The 20362-nt window shown below is 44.7% G+C and overlaps 1 protein-coding gene across 1 annotated transcript in view; it reads left to right on the top strand.

Moving 5' to 3' along the window:
- Nucleotides 1-20362, top strand: part of rbms3 (RNA binding motif, single stranded interacting protein) — a 182846-nt gene that overhangs the window by 606 nt on the left and 161878 nt on the right. Inside the window, exon 2 of the mRNA XM_056761605.1 lies at nt 404-528. The gene's annotated coding sequence lies outside the window, so the exon portion shown is untranslated. The remainder of the gene's footprint in view (nt 1-403; nt 529-20362) is intronic.

Below are 20362 nucleotides of genomic sequence, written 5' to 3' on the forward strand. Positions count from 1 at the left end.
CGATTGTATCTGGTATTGATGGAATTAAAATTTGGTCAGTATTAGTGCGATGTATTGTATGCTAATTAGACTGGTGTTGCTAGTTTAGCCGTATGCTAGCGACAAACTCAGTTGGGCGAGTAAGGTTGGTTTCACGTTTAGTTCGATTGCCGGGTCCGAACCCTAGTTCTATTGCTCCCCATGGTTCTGCTAGACTGTGTTTATATGATTTGTATTATTATTAATGCCATATAGTGCATACAAAGAGAAACATTCTCATCGTTTATATTAATTTTTAGGTCGACTGCAGCTGTTTACCCTGTCGCTTGTAACGACTATGCAGAAGAAGGCGGCAAATTGCATAACATTGCTCGTTTCTCTTTTATACATTTCTGATTTTGAACCTTAAGTTCTGTTTCCAAAGCTTTAGCACACAACGGCACTTTCATCTGTGAATTTACTGCAAATGCTCTTAAGAAAGCTGAAGGTGAACAGAAATGAGATGTACAGCTCTCTTCTTGGAGTTCACCAGTCACGCTCGTCAGAAAAGTAAGTGAAACAAGCGCACATTTTTAATAAAGAATACGTCATACTGTATAAATTGATAGTGGTTCATGAAGCGTACTGGAGTTCACACGAACCACACCCAGGACCTCCCTTTGGACTCGGGTACAGTTTGCGGCCTACAGATTGCGCACTAAAAGTGCTAATGTAAAACCGCCCTAAGTTACAAGATAATGTCAGAGTCTGGCCTGTAAGGATGATTGACAGTTGATGCTGCATGCCATGATCAAATGCAGACTGTCTGTCATCATGCCAGGGCCTTGACTGTTTTGACTGCCTGGATTTACATGTAGGTTAATTCACTGAAGGCTCACATAGCCTGTCTACAGCAATGTGTATGTGATTTTCCCATGCAACAGAAGAATGATAAATGTTCAAGTTGTGGTCACATGATCAGAAATCGGACATACTTATCATGCACAGCTGTGTTTTATGAGCAAAGGGCAATGTGCTACGGAATGACACGAGATGGACAGAATGCAACTTTCCTTTGCTGACAGCTTCAGCTCCAAAGCACACAGTAGATATATACCAATTATACTTAACCCTTAAAAACTGAAATGCTTAGAAAGTTGTACTCAGCCTTGAATGCTTAAATGTAACTTTATTAAAGCGTCGAACAGAAAGTGCATGAAAAATATCTCCCCGGAGTTATTCCAATGCTTTCAAGATGAGAAGAGCTTCTTATTTATAACTGTATTGTTGAAAATGTTGCTTTATTGTGTTTATGATTTGGGATTTGGGATTACAGGGTCCTCTTGCATCTAACAAACATAACTTTAAATGAAAATAAATTGAACATATGAACTTAAATGTCTTCTGTACGAAGAGCGATGAGTGTTTTAATATGCATAATCCTGGATCACACACTAGACATCTGCTAACACTTAGAGGGGTAGCACTACTAAAATTTGACACAAAACCAGAGAACATAACCTTCAGAATTAACTTTTTGAGACTTTGAACAGCTCCTGTTCCATCACTTACTGGAGTTGTTCTTGCTGAAAGTGAGAGTTCACCTCAAAATGAAAATCTTTCAACACATACTCACTCTTTTGTCTTTTCAAACCTACTCTCTTCCACAGAACACAATGAAGATATTTTGATGAAAAATTGGTAAACCAAACCGTGTCGGCACAAAACCAATGCAATTGAATGGGTGCCAGTTAACAACATTGTACAAAATGTTCTTGGGTGTTCTGCGGAAGAAAGTCATACTGGTTAAAATGACAAGAGGGTTACCAATAACATAATTTTTTTAAATTATTTTTTAAAATGTTTTTTTACTTTTTGATGTGTATATATATTTGATGTATATATATTTTTGATGTTAGTGCTGTGATTATTTGTTTTGTAAGGTCTGTGTTTAATTTCGGCAAAGGTCATTGTACTTTTCTGTTCTTTTGTGTGTTTTTATTAAAGATCGCATGTCACACCCATCTCACATTAATCTTGAGTGCCTCCATATATCAGTTTCAAACGATCTCCTAAATCCTGCGTTATTATTACATCCATCAATGAAAGGCCTTGAACAAACAGACAACAGATGCACCGAAACTTCACTATCGCAAAAGTAAAGAACTGCAGCGCAGCACAGATAACCTTGATGCTAAGCAGGTCTCGCTCGCGGGTTGGCTCGTGGGCGGCTCTTTCACCTTGCTGTGCTTTTGGCCAATAAAAGGAATAGGGAGACGACACAGGGATCCAGAATTGGCAAAAAAACTTTCCGAAACAAGTCAGAATGCTTGGGGAGTGTATCAAATACAGAAATACTACACGTCATACGTCCAACTCGTTTTTTAACAATGAGAAGCCAGCATGTCTAACAGTGTAAAGAAGTCAGAATGCATGACATGATACCGATCTTATAGAAAGATATCGAACCCAATTGCTGTTCCCGAAGTGCCGCTAATTCAACCCAAAAGCAAAATGCGTCATGCTCCCCACAGAAAACCCCTGGTGTCACCAGTACCACCGTTGGGAAATTTTAACCGAAGGGAAATTTTCATCACCGCCACATCCCAAGCGACGGCCAGATAGCTCTCGCTTTAAGATCTGATAGGATGAGCCATGTTCAAAGCTGATGTAAAGTAGCAGAAAAACACACACCTGTGCCTTCACGTCAATTGACTGCTATTATTGTGGCAAGTTTCCACAAGCCACTAAACCGTAAATAACTTTTTAACTCAAATAAATGTTTATTTTTGTGATTATAATTATATATGTACTGTATTTCTGGAATCCTAATAACACATGCTTGTTTTCAGTTAATAATACATTCCCTTGGCATGATTGTGTGCTTTAAAATGATGGATAACTGTAGGAAGTTTATTTCTTTTTCCCTTTCTTTTTCCCTTTCTCTCTCTCTCTCTCCGTCTCTCTCTGTCTCCGTCTCTCTCTCTGTCTCTCTCTCCGTCTCTCTCTCTGTGTCTCTCTCTCTGTCTCTCTCTGTCTCTGACTTTCTCTAAAATCAGCTAATCGCTCTAGCAGTTCCGTCTGCAGGATGGCTGTGAAAACACCTTAATTGTTACACTAACAAGAAACCTGAGGACAGTGGGGAAAACCAGCACGTTGAACTCCGAGCTCAGTTCAGTCGCCATATGAGCGTTGCCAACCACTTGAGGAAAATGGGAGCTCTTTTCCTCCGTTCGTGCTTTTTTGTATTATGGCCTCGCCGCGAATGGTGAAAAACCGACATATTTTGTTAGAACAGGCCGAGCTAGAGGAAGTTGTTTGTCTTGACTGCTAATTGCTGCGGAGGGCTGTCAGTGGGGTTTGGATGATGGTTATTGGTGCTCTGGGCTGGCATAGAGATGCAGGCTGTGTGCTACTCCTGTGGGCAGGGGCATTCCAGCCTCTTGCTTCGCTTTTGCTGAGCCAATTAGCGAGCGTGATAACATCTGGTGCAAAAGGACAATACGACTCCGTTCAGATCCCCTAAGCGAGTGTCTCTCTCTGAAGGAGCGAGGGCTTGAGCAGGCATGCTGGGAAACTGGAGAAGGAACAGCATATGGCCTCAGCTACTTTGATACAGCTGAATGACTTTCACGTTTGCTCTCTCTCTCTCTCTCTGTCTGTCTTGTGTTCACTTGTGTGTGTGTGTGTGTGTGTGTGTTTGTGCGCAGGGATAGAATTAGGTAAAGAGAACCTCATTCTGTCTCTGAACACACACACGCAAGCGTTACAGAAACGCACACAGCCTGACTAAACAGGATTACTGGGAGATTTGAAAGGGGCATGGGGAGATGATGGAGGATAGCACAGATCCGATTGAAATGCTTTTTAGTCTTGTGAATGCGAGAGGACATGGAGTTTTTAACGGAACCAATTGTGCCGTGCAGTATTTAACCAAGCTTACACTGGGAATGGAAATGAGGCTGTTTGGTTCTATAGCTCGGTCTGGACCTGAGATCAACAGTCATTTTTGCCTGATTTAAAAGGTTTAGAACTGAAAGCAGTTTGCTTTCTAAATCTTAAACTCTTGAAAACATGTTCTTGTGCACACTGTCGTACATCAGCAGGTACAAGCGATGGCTATAAAGTATACTGCCATTTGTATTCAACAGCTGAACTGGAACAAAATGAGCGGATGTGAATTCGGAAATTTCCATGAGTGCAACTGCGTAATTATAGTACACAGAGAATCTCTGCCCTGATTAGACCCCAGACCCTCTTCGCTACACACTCGCTGTCTTGTCTTTCTCCGTTATCAATTTGTCGGAGCAGAGCAGCGTTAAACATGCGCAGCTAGCTGGGTAATTTGATCAGATCAGTAATTCTGGAATCAATTCCAAATTGGATGAAAAAGGTAAAACGTTACCCACGTGTGACGTGACCGCCGTCGATGAGCTGATTTGTTTTACCATGCCTGAGTGAACAAATTGTTCTTTTAAAGGACACTACACTACACTACCTACAGACTATACTAGAGACTCAATAAAGGTCCAATGTGTTTTTTTGGGGGGGGGGGATCTATTGACAGAAATGCAATGTAACAATGTCTTCACAGCTGTAGAAAGACATTACAATACATTACATTTACATTTGGCAGGCTGCTAGCGCCATGCTCTTACCACTGATCTACAGGAAAGCATAATGAATTACAGCAAAATGAGCTACAGGAAAGCATACAATAAATTACTTAATGAAGCGCTATGTTTTTATTACCTTAGAATGAACTGTGGGTCCCCTTACACGGAATTCGCCATGTTGTTTTTTACAGTAGCCATAAAGGGATAAACTGCTCTTGAGTGGGTTTCATAAATACGTTATATTCTTCGACAAAAAAAAAAAACTTACATTTACATTTAGTCATTTGGCAGACGCTTTTATCCAAAGCGACTTACAGTGCACTTATTACAGGGACAATCCCCCTGGAGCAACATGGAGTAAAGTGTCTTGCTCAAGGACACACTGGTGATGGATGCTGGGATCAAACCAGCAACCTTTTGATTTACCAGGTCAGTGGTTTAACCCACTAGACCACCATCTCCAATCGCAGGCAGTCCTAGCTAAACTTGACTACATCTTAGTCCTGTAGCAGCCACAGTGGAACGAAAGTGAGGTGTGAGCAGTGGAGTGAGCCATTGATTGCAATTCGCAACCTCACTTCATACACTGGACCTTTAAAGTATTTGAAATGCATTTGTAATTGTATGGAGAAAAGTCATGAGTTAAATATAGGGTTATTGTAAGCATTTAAATTGATTTTGCACAAAATGTTTCAAAGGCATAGAGCTGCAATGTTCTGTAGAACAAGAGGCTTGATTTCTTTAAAGAGTACATAACCAGGGATTTTTAAGGTCCTTCTTTGGTTTATGGAGTGTCCAACAATAAGTTTATTTACATACAGTGTGATTGGTCAGATGGTCTAGTCTGATGTGTTTGGTCTACCGTGAATGAGGCTCATGAGCTACAGTGTTTGAGGGAGAAGAGTTATCGCAGGCAGTCCTAGCTAAACGTAGGCGGGGACCATATGTAGCCATGTAAATCCGTGGCTGTTTGCAAATCAAACTAGGGACGACTCGTTTGCGTGATTCAGAATAGACTCCCTTGATTTCAAGACATTAACTTTGTTATTCATTCACCTTCGGATTTACAACTTGGCAGACTGCTTACTTTCGGCTTGAAATGTAATTTTCATGATCTCATGTTATGTACTCTTTAACATTTCTCATCATTCTCGTAATTCTATTTGTGTGTAACTTTTGCCTTTTAGATTTGTGATGTCATTTCCTAAACACTCAAACTCAAAGTTTTGCCAGTGCATCACTGTATCTCACTGATGCCTCATGGGATTTTCCGCCATTTGTCATCAACTAGATTTCCCACTGACTTCTTGGCTTCATAAATTATACAGCAAATGATCCTGCGGTGGAATGAAATGCTGAAAAAGCTAATCATGTGCCACCACACAAAGCTTATTAGCTGCTGCTAATGCTTGTTTATGTGCAGGTAATGTAAAGAAAAGCCCATGACACTTTGTGCCAGCCCTTTCTGAACCGTACAGCTGAAATGCAGAATCTCAGCAGGGTGGTAGAAGGTCACATCCTCTACCTGCTGTTCGAGTGCTCGTAGATGTGTGATTCCTTAAATGCTAAGAGAGAAGTGTGTGCATGGCTTAAGCAGGCTGTCTGACCATATGGCCGCATTCATCATGTATCAGCTCTCATTAAAAGAGCCGTCATTAGGCTACGATGCTCAGCTGGGCGCAGCTGCCCACACCTGACAAGCCCCTGATTCTCTCAACTGAAATGTGCTGCATAACCAGTCTGCTGTGCAGTCAAGCCATACTGTGCCTACTGCATAACCAACCATACAGACGCACACAGTCACCCTGAACTGGCATGAGTTGCTTCACTAAGTGCTCAGGTGATAGCTATATTAACACTTAATGTAATGCTAAAACTTGTGGGACATTACATTTGTGGTTTTAAAGGTTTTGGCATATGTGAGTTTGATGTCATATGTAATCTTAATTTGTACTTCTTTACCTTTATATGGTGATTTACCTGGCCATACTAAGTGTTTTGAGCCATGAAATGCAGTTGCTCAGGTGTTTGGGTGTTGCAATGCAGGTGCAGGATTATTCTGGGTAAATTTATCGTTCTGGTAGTTGCTAGAAACTCTTTATGATATCCTGGTCCCTATATATTGACCACGTTTACATGGATGTCAGTTATCGGATTATATGCCTTATTTTGAGTAAAATGATATTACGATTAAGATGTTTACATGAGATGTACCTTTCATGTTCCTGTTTGACATGTTACACTACATAGTGAATTAATGGCGTACTGCATGACGTCCCTAAGTGATGCCGTTCGACGTTCCCTCCATAATTTCATGTATCATCAAACACTTCGTCTTCGCCATGGTAACAGACACAGTTTTTGGTGTTTTATTTGTTTTCTAGAATTGTTGGGATCTTTCTTGTTTCCCTTTCGGGCCAAAAATGTGCTTTCTCGCTTGAAGCCATGTTGTTTGCCGTAAAACCAAACGTTGGTCCACTGCCATGCGTGTGTGTGACCTGTTGCAAAGTGGCGCCAAAATTCCTACGCGGCAGTAATAGTGTGATTAACATGTGTACATGTCTATACCACACTTCCATAATGCCACTAAAATAGGAGTTCTCCACCCGTCTTAATTCCATTTGTCTTTCCTGGCATTATGAGTTTAGAGGGATTAAGATCATCAAAAAGATCTGTTTACATGCTCCATTTTTAATCAGAGGATTGACTTAATCCTGTTCATATCAGATTATTGTTGTCCATGTAAACCTGGTCAGTGTTTTATTCACGGGTAAAAATCATCAGCCTAACTGCACACCTATGTTATCACGGTGTCATGGATGAGTTACTGGCCAAAGTTTAATACCCAATTGTAAGGGTTTGTTTAAATCCTTTGTGTGATTTACGGTAAACAATGTCTGTAGGCAAGTTGTGTCCTGAAATGCATTCCTGATGCGGCCCCAGAGACGCAACATCAGGGCCAACCTGAAGCTCATCTCCAGAATGGATCACATGTCTGAGCTCTGCTTGTTTAGTCTCGTCCATCTTTAGCTCAAATTGTTTAACCCCTGTTTTTCGAATCCCACTCAGTGCGTAGACGTACAGGCAGTGCTAACATACGGTGTGCTAAACGTCTTCAGCACCAGAGCGTTGTCCCAGATGGCTGCTGGGGAATTGTTTGATTTCCTTGTCATCAGAATGTTAACACCCATCAGTCTCACCCGACTCTTGGCTTCATATGAAGCTTGAAAGTGAATTTTCCCATCCATATTCGAGACAACAGAAACAGACTGACGGCGTGTGGAGGTTACACTTGCGTGATCTCTTGCTTGTGAATCACTAAAGATTCTCCTGAACCTGATGGTGTTTGTGACTGGACGTGGCACACATCAGTATCTTCGGTGTCTTTACATCTTTGAGTTTGCATTCTTCACAAAACTGTGTATAAAAATGTGTATGGCTAATATGATTTGAATGTACAATTTTCTCCAGCTGTTGCAGTTCCCTTTCTGTCGGTCTCTCGACGTTGTGTCGAGAACGACAGATGGGGTTCGCCCTTGAGAACCAATCAACTCTGACTACTATAGAAAAGGCCAATGAAATTTGGCGAATGCAATTTGCATGCCGGGCTCCGCCCCCGGAAATCCGGTATAAAAGGAGGCCGGCGTGCAGCATTCACTTACCTTTTGTTCTTCAGAGCCATCGCTCATGAGTACAACTCAGGATTCAATCCTCTACAACTACACGCTGGTGCTACGACGTGTTACAGCGGATCGTCCCTTCCTGCAGCGACCTTCCCCTGGGCGTCTCGGCGGTTCCGGAGGTGTTAGAGATTTTTTCTAAAAGTCCTTTTCAGGACTGACTGAGCATTCTCCAGCGCGGCATGTCCCGCTGTTCTCTTGGGTGCGGCACCCTCATCGAGGAGGGGGATGGACACGATCACTGCATTAGGTGTCTGGGCGTCCAGCACACTGAAGCAGCGTTCGTTGACACATCTGCCTGCACTGCGGGCAGATTGTCATTCAGAAGTTGCGGTCACGGGTGGCTGTCTTCCTACGGGAACCAGCCACCATTTCGTCTGCTACCCGGGCTGTGACATCTGTGGCTACGGCCCCGATGACCACCCACGTTAGCAGCGTTAGTGATACGGGGAACTCTGCGAACGTAAACCCGCCAGCCAAGTGCTCACGGGCCGATCGCACCCCGATTCGCTCTTCTGAACGTTCCCCAACCGGCGGTGGCATACCGTCCGGATCCTCACGCACACACTCGGAAACGATGTGTGACGTAGATGAGATGTCGCTCGCAGCATCGGAGGGAGACTGGCATCCGACTCTGCCGAATCCAAACTCCACCCCCAGCGGTCGAGTTCAGGAGGAAGCAGAAGTGATGTCATCCGTGCTAACCCGGGGATACATGGTTCCCGAGGTCGGTGCGCGGTGCAAACCGCGCCCACCCCGGGTGCCATGTTTTTCCCGGAGGTGCATGAGGAGCTGTGTAAAACTTGGAACGCTCCACTCACGGACCGTTCCAGTGAAACCAGCTCCGGCTCCCTTACTTCCCTCGATGGTGAGGCAGCCAAGGACTGCGTCGAGATCCCCCGGGTGGAACGTCCGCCTGCGGTGCACCTGTGCCGCGGACGGCTACCACCTGGGGGGGGATCGACCACTCCTACCGTCCAAAGCACGTAAGACTTCGGCATCACTGGTGTCGAAAGCTTGCGATGTTGCGGGCCAGGCTGCCTCCTCTCTCTATGCCTTGGCCATCCTGCAGGTCCGCCAGGCCAGGGCGTTGAGAGGGCTCCACGAGGGTAAGGCCGACCCGGGTATAATGCAGGATCTCCGTGCCACCGCTGACAGCGCTCTACGGGCGACTAAGGCGGCGGCACGGGCCCTGGGTCGGACGATGTCCACGGTAGTGGTCCAGGAGAGACACCCCCGGCTATACCTTGTGCAGAAGAGTGACAGCAAGGAAGTCCGCTTTCTTGATGCACTCATCTCGCAGGGTGGGTTGTTGGTAACACCGTCGAGGACTGCGCTCAGCAGTTTTTTGACGGCGAAGCAGACAGTGGCAATTAACCACATTTTTTTCACGCCGCGACTCGGCCGCCTACAGGCCTCCGAGATCTCACGTGACGTCTGCTTCCCTGCAACCCAGGACCCTTTCGACATCGGCTCCGGTTCCTGTGCCCCCACAGGCGGCACCCCGGAAGCAGAGGTCGAGGGGGAAACCTCCACCCCGTCAGCAACCTCCTCGCGAGAAGGGACACTGACGGGAAGACCCCAGGGAGAACAACATCGGGCCCGAACCTTCACAGCCACGGCTCTGATCGGTCGGTACGGGACGACTCCTGCCTCGTCACCAAAGCCGGGCCCTTGTTAGGGCTTGGCGCCCACTTACTCACTGAGTTTTCTGTTCTCCCCGGGTTTACTTGCAGCCGATCGCACACTCCACTGGACTGTGCTCGGCGAACCGACCTCACACCCTGGCGAGGCGTGAGGTCGTACACATATGACAGCCGTCACCACTCTCAAACCGACAGTGCGTGCCGTTGTCCCGCCAGGCAGGTAAGCAGGCGGAGCAAAAACCTTCCCTCCGGGGACTCCCCGCGACATGGTTAGCGCCGCCAGCCGACGAACCACCCCCCGTGGGAATGATGAAGCAGACCGTCCCCTTGGTCACCCTGTCACAGTCCCTGGGAGCTCGAGAGCTGCCCACACTGTCTCGCTGGCTAATGAGGGCGGTCCGTCTTGGTTACTCGATCCAGTTCGCCAGAGACTCACCCAAGTTTCGGGGCATCATCTCTCCCTCTGTCAGAGGCAGGGACGCCTCCGTACTTCGGGTAGAGGTCACCACCCTTCTGGCAAAACAGGCATCGAGTTCGTCCCTCAAAACCAAGATGTTCAGTGGGTCACCACCCGCACTTCATCGTTCCCAAGAAAGACGGCGGGTTGCCCCCAAAGGCTGCGTACCCTGAACAGAGCACCTTCACAAGCTGCCATTCAGGGTGCTCACACAGAGGCGCGTCCTGATATCTATGAGGTGTCAGGATTGGTTCGTGGCAATCGACCTGAAGGACGCTTACTTTCATGTCTCGATCCTCCTCGACACCGGCCGTTCCCACGGTTCGCGTGCGAGAGGCGGGCATATCAGTACAGAGTCCTCCCTTTCGGTCTGTCCCTGACCGCCCTTTCTCCCTGAGAGGAGGAAGGCGAGCGGGTACTAAACTATCTCAGCGACTGGCCTATCTTGGCACACTCGCGAGATCTGTTATGTACACAAAGGGACCTGGTGCTCCGGCACCTAGGTCGATTGGGACTCCAGGTCAACCAAGAGAGGGGCAAGCTCTCCCCAGTGCAGAGCATCCTCTTTCTCGGTATGGAACTCAGCTCTGTCACCATGTCGGCACACCTGTCCGCAGTTGTGCCCAACCAGTGTTGAACTGTCTGAAATGAACATTTTAGGCAGACAGCGGTCCCCCTGAAACAATTCAGAGGCTCCTGGGACACATGGCGTCCTCGCGGGTTAATACCCCTCGAGTTGATGCACATGACACCGCTCCAACACTGGTTTCAGAGTCGAGTTCCGAGGAGAGCGTGGCACACCGGCAGCAGGCGCATGGTGATGCCGCCCTGCTGCCGACGCACCATAACCCCTAGTCTTTATGACTTTTTCGACGGACTCAGGTCCCTTTGAGCAGGTTATGAGGCAGGTCGTGGTGACGACTGAAGTCTCCCTGCAGGGGTGCAGTGTAGTGTGCAACGGGCACGCAGGTGGGGTGTTGGACGAACCCCCGCCTGCGCTGGCATATCAATTGCCAAGAGTTGTGGGCTATGCTACTTGCACTGAGCAGGCTACGGCCTCTCGTGCGAGACATGCACGTGCTGTTCCGAGGACAGCACTATAGCTGTAGCGAATACAGATCGTCAGGGTGGCGTTCGCACACAGCAGCTAAACACAACTTGCTCGACGCCTCCTCCGGTGGAGTCAACAGGTGACTCGTTCCCTGCAGGCCACACACCCCGGGCAAACTGAACTAGACAGCCGACGTGCTTTCTCGCCAGTTTATGCCTCGTGGAGAGTGGCGACTCCACCCCCGTGCAGTCCAGCTCATTTGGAGGCTGTTCGGGTAGGCCCAGGTAAAACCTGTTCACCTCCCGTAACACCACCATTTGCCCGCTTGATAGTCCCTGCCCTCGGCACGGATATCCTTGCACACAGCTGGCCGCGGGATGGGCGGAAGCACACCTTCCCCCCCCCAGGAGCCTTCTTGTACAGACTCTGTGCAAGGTCAGGGAGCAGGAGCACCAAGTGTTATTGGTTACACCACACCGGTCTAACCGCACTTGGCCTCAGAGCTGATGCTCTGGACAGCGACTCCCCCTGAACCATTCCCCTGACAGAGGACCTGCTCTCTCAGGGGAAGGACACGTTCTGGCATCCCAGATCAGACCTCTGGAACACCCATGTCTGGTCTCTAGACGGGACGAGAAGATCCTAAGATGGCTACTCCCCCTATACGGCTGAGACCATCACCCAGGCTAGGGCCCCATCTACTAGGCGGTTACACGCCTCTAGACGGTGCCTCTTCTCGTGCTGGTGTCTTTCTCAACGAGAAAGACCCACTGAGGTGCTTGATCAGGATTGTGTTCCCCTCCTCACGAGACTGGAGACTAACATCTCCCTTCCACACTGAAAGTGTATGTAGTCGCTATTGCCACTCATCACGACTCAGTCGGTGGAAAGTTTCTAGGGCAACACGACCTGGTCACCAGGTTCCTAAGCAGCGAGAGGGCGGAATCCGCCTCATCTCCGCTCCATACCCTCTTGGGACCCTAAGTGGTCCTGGGGAGCCTCAGGGCCCCCCAAAGAGCCCCTCGGAGGTTCCGATCTTCCTCATAGAGTAAGACGGCCCTCCTGACGGCGCTCACTTCCTTCAAGAGGGTAGGGGACCACCGAGCATCCTCCGTGTCCCTGGATTGCCTTAAACTCGGCCCTGGAAACTCTCACGTTATCTTGAGACCCAGGCCCGGATGCGTGCCCAAGAAGTTCCCATTACTCCCTCCGGGGCCAAGTGGTGAACTTGCAGGCGCTCCCCATGGGGGAGGAAGACCCAACCCGATTAGTGTTGTGTCCAGTACGTACTGGACCGCACGCAGAGCTCTGAAGCTCTGACCAGCTCCGTGTCTGTTGGAGGACAGCAGAAGGGGAAGGCTGTCTCCAAACAGAGGCTGGCGCACTGGGTCGTGGACGCCGTTACGACGGCATCCCGATCTCAGAATCTCCCATGCCCATTGGCAGTGAGGGCTCACTCCACACGGAGTTTAGCCACCTCCTGGACACTGGCAGAAGCGCCTCTCTAGCAGACATCTGTAGAGCTGCGGGTTGGGCTATGCCCAAACACCTTCGCAAGGGTTAACAACCTTCGCGTAAACCCGGTGTCAGCCCACGTCCTGCGTGGCGACATGTAGGACTGGCATCCGGGGGGGCGTATGCCTGCGAAAGCACCTTTCCACCCTCTAACAGGTTGGGTCAGTGTGCTATTTACCTTTTCTTCTTACCCGAACACATCGCTAAGAAACTGGTACCTCACCAGCCTCCCTTCTTACCCAGACACTGGTTAAGAATAGGCATTCCATCCATCACCAAACAAGCACCCCCTGGGGGCTGGCTGGGCAGAGCAGCCTTCCCCCTTAGGCCGGGATACCATGTGAGCTATCACAGATAGCTCTAACCGGACCTAGTGCTACCGGACGTCTGTAACACCCCCTCCGTGGGCTGTTCCGTCTGATGTATCCTCATGAGAATGGTTCCCACTCCTGGTAACCCATGAGCTTCCCCAGGTGGGCCTCCACCTCGCGGTTAACTACTCAGTCCGCACGTTCCATGCGTTCTCCTCCAAGGACGAGACCATACCTATATCCACCATATTCCTCCCCACGGGTAGGAGGTGGCCTCTGTAGCGCTTCTCTGATTAAGAGTCGCGCTTACCCGGTGTAAACTGATCTGGACGGCCTCTCGCCTATAGAGAGCTAAGGCCCCGTCCGTGAAAGTTACCGGTCAGGGCTGTACCCATCTTTCTCCAAGAAAGCTCTGGAACCCCCCGACCACCACACTGGAAGGTTACAGTCTCACGAAAGCTTCGAGATGACACGCCCAGGCTTGTTACCGTCGCTTCGCTAGAGATTGTGACGCGATACAGCGTTGTGGCGTTTTCCATAGGCAACCCCATCTGTCGTTCTCGACACAACGTCGAGAGACCGACAGAAAGGGAACGTCTTGGTTACGTATGTAACCTCAGTTCCCTGATGGAGGGAACGAGACGTTGTGTCCCTTATGCCACGAACACGTATCGTATTCTGCTGCAGTTTGAGAGGTCTCAGGCTCTTCAGAACAAAGGTAAGTGAATGCTGCACGCCGGCCTCCTTTTATACCGGATTTCCGGGGGCGGAGCCCGGCATGCAAATTGCATTCGCCAAATTTCATTGGCCTTTTCTATAGTAGTCAGAGTTGATTGGTTCTCAAGGGCGAACCCCATCTGTCGTTCTCGACACAACGTCTCGTTCCCTCCATCAGGGAACTGAGGTTACATACGTAACCAAGACGATTTTACGGATGGTGCACACACTTATACATTTTTAGAATGTGCTGATTTGTGCCTGAGAGCTGCCTTTTTTGATGCTGGTTATGTTTATTTGCTAAATTTATATAACATATATATAATATATAGAAATATATAATTTCTTTTTAACGGAGTAAATGCTAGCTTTAGTAGTACTTGCATTCCATCAAGTGTATCATTTTTAAGGTATTTAAGTCTGTTTTTATACATTTATACATCTGGCTGCCTTAAAGCTGCAATGCTATGATCAAAGTTATAAAGCCACTTTGGTTTTTTGGATCTGTGAATGATGTTTTACTGTGCTCAGGCATCAGTTTAGCAACTTGGCTTGGTTAATGTTGAATCTGTCAAATCAAGCTGGTCTTCACTCTTGACCAAGAATGTTTTTAACATGCATGTTTTAGGGTTACACAGTAAACGAACAACGGCGGTACCCATTGACATTGGTTCTGTGTCCATACAATTGAAGTGAATGGGTACCGCCATTGTTCGGCTACCAACATTCTTTTAAGTATCTTTTTTTAAGTTCTGCAGAAGAAAGTAAGTCATACAAGTTGACAATGGCGTGAGTAAATGATGACAAAATGTAATTTTTGTGCGAGCTATCCCTTTAAAGAATTGAGTAGCGACTTTAAAATAATGAATTTGCTCATTGACCTTTTTACAATGGCCTCAGGCTCCACACAATGTGGCGCTTTGGAAACTATACTGTAAAAGAGCAACAGCACAGCGCGTCAGTTGTGTGGGACTATTTTTGCTGTTCTGTGTGGATGATGCTGTGCAGTATCAGGTATTGCATTGTGCTAACATTGAAGGTGAGGTGGTTGATTTGGAAGGGTGCAATTTATTTTGAAAATTATAATCCCACCCTCCATGCGATTCGCCGTCCAAAGCCACGCCTCCTTCAACACATGAATGTATTTCGTAAATCCACGTAACGAATTGCAAACTAAACTTAACTTTTTTCGTCACTGCTTATTGGAGTTTATTGGAATTACTTATTGTCTGTTCCAAAAGTAAGTTGGATTTTTGCTGATTGCCATCATTCACCATACATTGACATAGCAGACGTGAGAGCGCTGCGGTGCTGATGACGTATGATGTCTGCGCGAACCAGGTGCACAGTGGTATGCCAAATACATTGGCTGAAAATGTACACATGACCAGTCACAGCGTTCTGCTTGAACGTTTTGATTGGGCGAATGATTTTTTTGTTCTACTCCTTTCACAGACAAAATGTAATTATATAAAATAATTTTTGACCACTATACTTCTTTATTACTATCAGGATGTAAAGAGATTTCCCATCAACAATTCTGGACAGGATCACCCACCATGCCTTTAATTCTACAACAAGAGGCAAGACATCATGCAGCACTTGCACAATAATAAAAGACAATAAGATAATACATACACACTTTATATTTTTACTTATTTATTTAATGATTTTCTAGTAAGTTAACAGACAATGTTTAAGTACAATCAAAATATTTATCATGTTTATTACAGTGCTTTGTCATGATAATTATTACAGGTTTACATGGCTAGAAATGTAACAAATCATTTACATTTATGCATTTGGCAGACACTTTTATCCAAAGCATCTTACATTGTATTTTCCTATACATTTTTTTCTATGCATGTGCAATCCCCTGTTATCGAACCCACAACCTTGCGTTGTTAAAGCAATGCTCTTACCACTGAGCTACAGGAATATGATCTTAAGCCTGGCCTATAGTGTATGGTAAATCTGTCCAATATTGCGTTGGTTACTGTGTTTTATTGATTATCTGTATTAAATAATACAGAAGATAAGGTGCTTAATGAGAGACACTCAGGTTAAAGGATGAAATCCATTCGTTTTCAGATATTTGATCCTTCCTGCACCTGAATATGCTTGAACTAATGTGTCTCACTGAAAAACAATGTGATTATTTTGTATAAAATGTACAGTGTGAACAAACGTCTGATTATCATTAAAAGGCGAGATTTGGGGTGAAAGCAGATCATACAAGAACATGTAAATTACATTGTACGAATTTATACAAATAAAACGTCAAATAGTTATGAATGAGATAACGTTGTTAGTAAAGACCTTTCATATGTATGCAATGCATGCATTCTAATTATCATCACCTGACTGCAGTGATGTGATGTGGTATAAAATGCAAATCTTGTGATCGAAGACAGTCCAGTTATCTCTGATGTTTTCTCATAAATTACCAGAAATCATCAGCGCCCCTAAGTAAGTTCATTAATCAAGGACTCAGTAATCAGCTCCGAGGAGTAATGAGGTGAATTAAGCAAAACACACAAAGTGGCTGAGATCTTCAGCTTGAGCCGCTGCTGAACACGGACGACAACATTGAGCGGCTCATTATAAACATCTTCAGAATCTTCAACAGAGCTCCTACCCGTCCAGAGCCTCTGGCTGGGATGACGTGGTATGTTATTTTACGACATGAGCTAATTGTCTCAGGGACTTGGCTAGTCTTTGGGTTTTGCGATTCGGCTAAGGGCCCTGGTGTTGTTTAATGAAGACTTATGAGGCAAGCGATAGTTGTTGGCTGCTTGTCGGAGGTGTGCTTGTCGGTTTCAATCCCCTCCCCCCTCCCCCGCACGCGCCGTTTGTTTTCAGAAACAATCGTAAAGCTGTATCTATCTTTTGTATCTATTTCTTTTAGCGCTGGGACGGCTCCATATATCGGTTTCAAACCATCTCCAAATCCAACGTTATATCCACCGTTTATATAACATTCATCACCCAAATGCAGTGAACAACAATAAGCCCAACTCTTTTTTTGACAAGTTGACCATGTTAAGCATGAGAAGACAGAACTTTTAACTGTTTAAAGTCAGAATGCATGACACATCATTGCAGGGCTGCTTTAACATGAACAAAACATCTTTGTGCTAGACACAAACAAAATGCTTCATAAAAAAAGTAGTAGTGGTTGTTGCTGTGTGAAATTTTCTGGAGGATCTATTCACAGAAATGCAATATAATGACTTCATAGGTGTATAAAGACCTTACATAATGAAGCGTTTCTTATTTTATTACCTTAGAATGAGCTATTTCTATCTACATGCACCGCTGGTCCCCTTACATGAAATTCATCATGTTGTTTCTACAATAGTTTAAACGAACACACTTCCGAACTACAGAGTGCGTTTTTGAAATATGTTATCTTTTTCGGCGAACAAGCGAAATGTGACAACATTTGAATCCTGGTCAGATACCCTAGTGCAGGGCTAGTCAAATGGCGCACTAACATTTCAAATAAGTGGAGAGAATTTAAGAACGATGTGCTTTAAGAAATGTTCCAAAGCGCTGCAACATTCAATACGAAAGTAATTCCCGCGGCCATAATGATTGACGTCTTAAGATATTTGATCGGTCTGTCTAAAGAAAATTCATGAGATTTACAACGTTATAAGTGTCAATCCAAAGCCACAGGCAGTTGGTTTGCGCACGTGATAGGTTGCGTTCCAAAACACGTCTTGTGCCCTTGAAAGTTACTGCAGGTCGGACACACCACCTGAACGGTTGTCTCAGATAAGGCAAAAACTGTAGTTTTATTACTGCATTAATTATGTATGATTTAAACGGCTATATTTACGAAAAACAGCTGTTCATCTCCCTCAAGAAATTGCACTGCAAAGGATCTGCCCTTATAAGCCCGTGGGGCACATGAATGCGATAGGAATTCAGATGCGATAATAGCGTTGAGTTGATCAATTGATTGGCTGTATAAGATGCTAGTTTAACTGGGGGAGCGATTACATTTGTGATGAATGTATTATAGTTTTTAACTTTTATTGATTTGACTTTCATTAAGTAAAAGTAAGTAAATAATATTAGGTAAGCTAACGCATCAAGAAATTTAAAATATAATTCAAAAGACATTATCATTTTTTATTAAATATCACAAAAAGGCAAAAATAATGGATGCAATAAATAACAGAAATACAAAATACTGAAGAAATTAGGTAAAAAAACTGGTCTCATTTCTGGCCCTGAAGAAAATTAGTTGAAGACCCCTGCGGTAGTGCTTCGTAAGGGAGGGGTGGAGAGAGCCGTTGGTTGCAATTCGCAGCCTCACTGCTAGATGTCGCTAAATTTCATACAAACACTTTGGAAACCAACCGTACAGTATACTTAAACTTTTTTTCTGGGAAAATGAATATAATTTAATGTGAAAACTATTCAGGGATTGCATTTCTAGAAGTATGCCAGTGTAGAGAGAGCTTTGGGACAGTGTTTCTCGTGTACCTCAGTACTTTAAGTTGTGTTTTTTTTTTTTGCCAGGGAGTGTGGTGGTCTGCAATTAAGACTTCAAAGACAGATGTGAGCAAGACGAAAAGCACATGGTGGGAAATCAGACGGGAATTGTGGTGAAGTATTTTTCAAGCGAAGTGATCTTTGAGGTTTAGGGTTTGATCAGAGCGGAGCAGAGAGAGATAAATGGAAGGGGACTCCCAAGACCAAAGCTGTGATTGGGACAAATTAGTTTGGATTCTGAGGACCAGCTGCAGGGTTTTTTTCACGCACGCACATACAGAACAAAATTGTTGAGAGCTGTTGTGGCTGAAAAGCCAAGTGGAGCAGGAAGTGTGTCTATGAGGGAAAGCTTGTGTATTATTCAGGTTTTGATTGTGACATCTGCAGCGATGGCGACCACATCTTCAGCCCGTATCGCTGTCTTCTCCGAGCCTTTTCAGAGCTGCCTTAGATGGCGTTTGAGACAAATGTGACAGCTGGTAAGCCCCCCTCTCCTTTCCCATGGAGAGTATGTTGTATGATGGAATGAAACCAGATCGAGGAGAGAGAGTCGATCTAATTAACTTGCTACTGATCACTCATTTCATTGAAGTTTGGGAAGACACCTGCTTTGCCTCGGTACAGTATGTTTTGTTTTCAAGTGACACCCTCTTGTAAGTGTTTTTGGTTCTATAGGCTTTTAGAAAATGAACTTTAAAACGCATTTCATACTTGTTTATTTGTCCTTTAACAGTATCCAGCAATATGACGATCACTAAAGAAATATATTTTTTATTTTTTTCCAAGTCATCTGAAGTTATGTATTGTGTTTATAAGCATTCCATTTGGTAAAGATATTTTAAACATTTTTTGATTTCTAATGCAGACTTTGTCTTGCTATGGCTAATTTTATAGCATTTTATGTGTGCATGATAGACACAATAATATTAAATAATATTTTCGCACCATTGCATAATTTGGTTGGATTGGAGAATATTCGGTTATCATTTTTTGGGCATTTTTCTGCCCATCACATGCCTTGTTTTTTGCATTTAGTCATTTAGCAGACGCTTTTATCCAAAGCGACTTACTAAAAGTTTAGGGAGCAATAAGCGATATGTAATACGTGAGCAATAATAGAATAGGTGCCAATACAAAGTCAGTGGTTTCAACAAAAGTTAGACCACTACCTGCAGAGAGAAAGACATCTAAACATAAAAGAGGCAGTCGTTGTGTTAATCTACACTGCTGTTTAAAAGTTTAGGATCACTTATGTAATATTTTGCTATTAGGTTATTTCTATATTGTAAAATAAAAAAATCGTTTTCACATTATTGTTTTGATTTATGTTGTGACTAATGAAAACTAAAACAAATCAAAGCTATGTTATATTTTAGTGTCTTCAAAGTAGATACCGTTTGCCTTGGATTTGCAGAATTGACATTTAACTGGCCGGTTTTTATTATACTCAGCCTAAGTATTAAAGTAGTTCCCATACATGCTCGGCTCTATAGGCTGCTTTTCCTCATTTAGTCCGAATCATCAATTTCAAAAACGTTTTATCAAACATTTCATAAGGTGTTTTCACAATTATATTTTTGTCTACAAAATTATTTGAAATATGAATTGAAATGCCTTTAGATTAAATGAGTTTTAAGATCACAAAATACATTTCAGTCAAATGACCCTAAACGATTATTACAAAACGTATAGAAAACATGCTGAAATCCTTTCGCTTGAAAAAAAATAATCCACGGGGAAAGGTTAAAGAAATTGTTCTTTCATATAGCCCTACATCTCACCAGCATAAACATCGGTTATCACTTTTCTAAGGTATAATGTATGAGTTTGAGAAAATGAACTTTAATGAGAAATTAATTTTGTGCTCCTCAACGATAGTGCATTAATTATGGGGCGTTTTCAGAA

This window comes from Triplophysa dalaica, chromosome 12, assembly GCF_015846415.1.
Source record: "Triplophysa dalaica isolate WHDGS20190420 chromosome 12, ASM1584641v1, whole genome shotgun sequence".
Taxonomy (NCBI): Eukaryota; Metazoa; Chordata; class Actinopteri; order Cypriniformes; family Nemacheilidae; genus Triplophysa; species Triplophysa dalaica.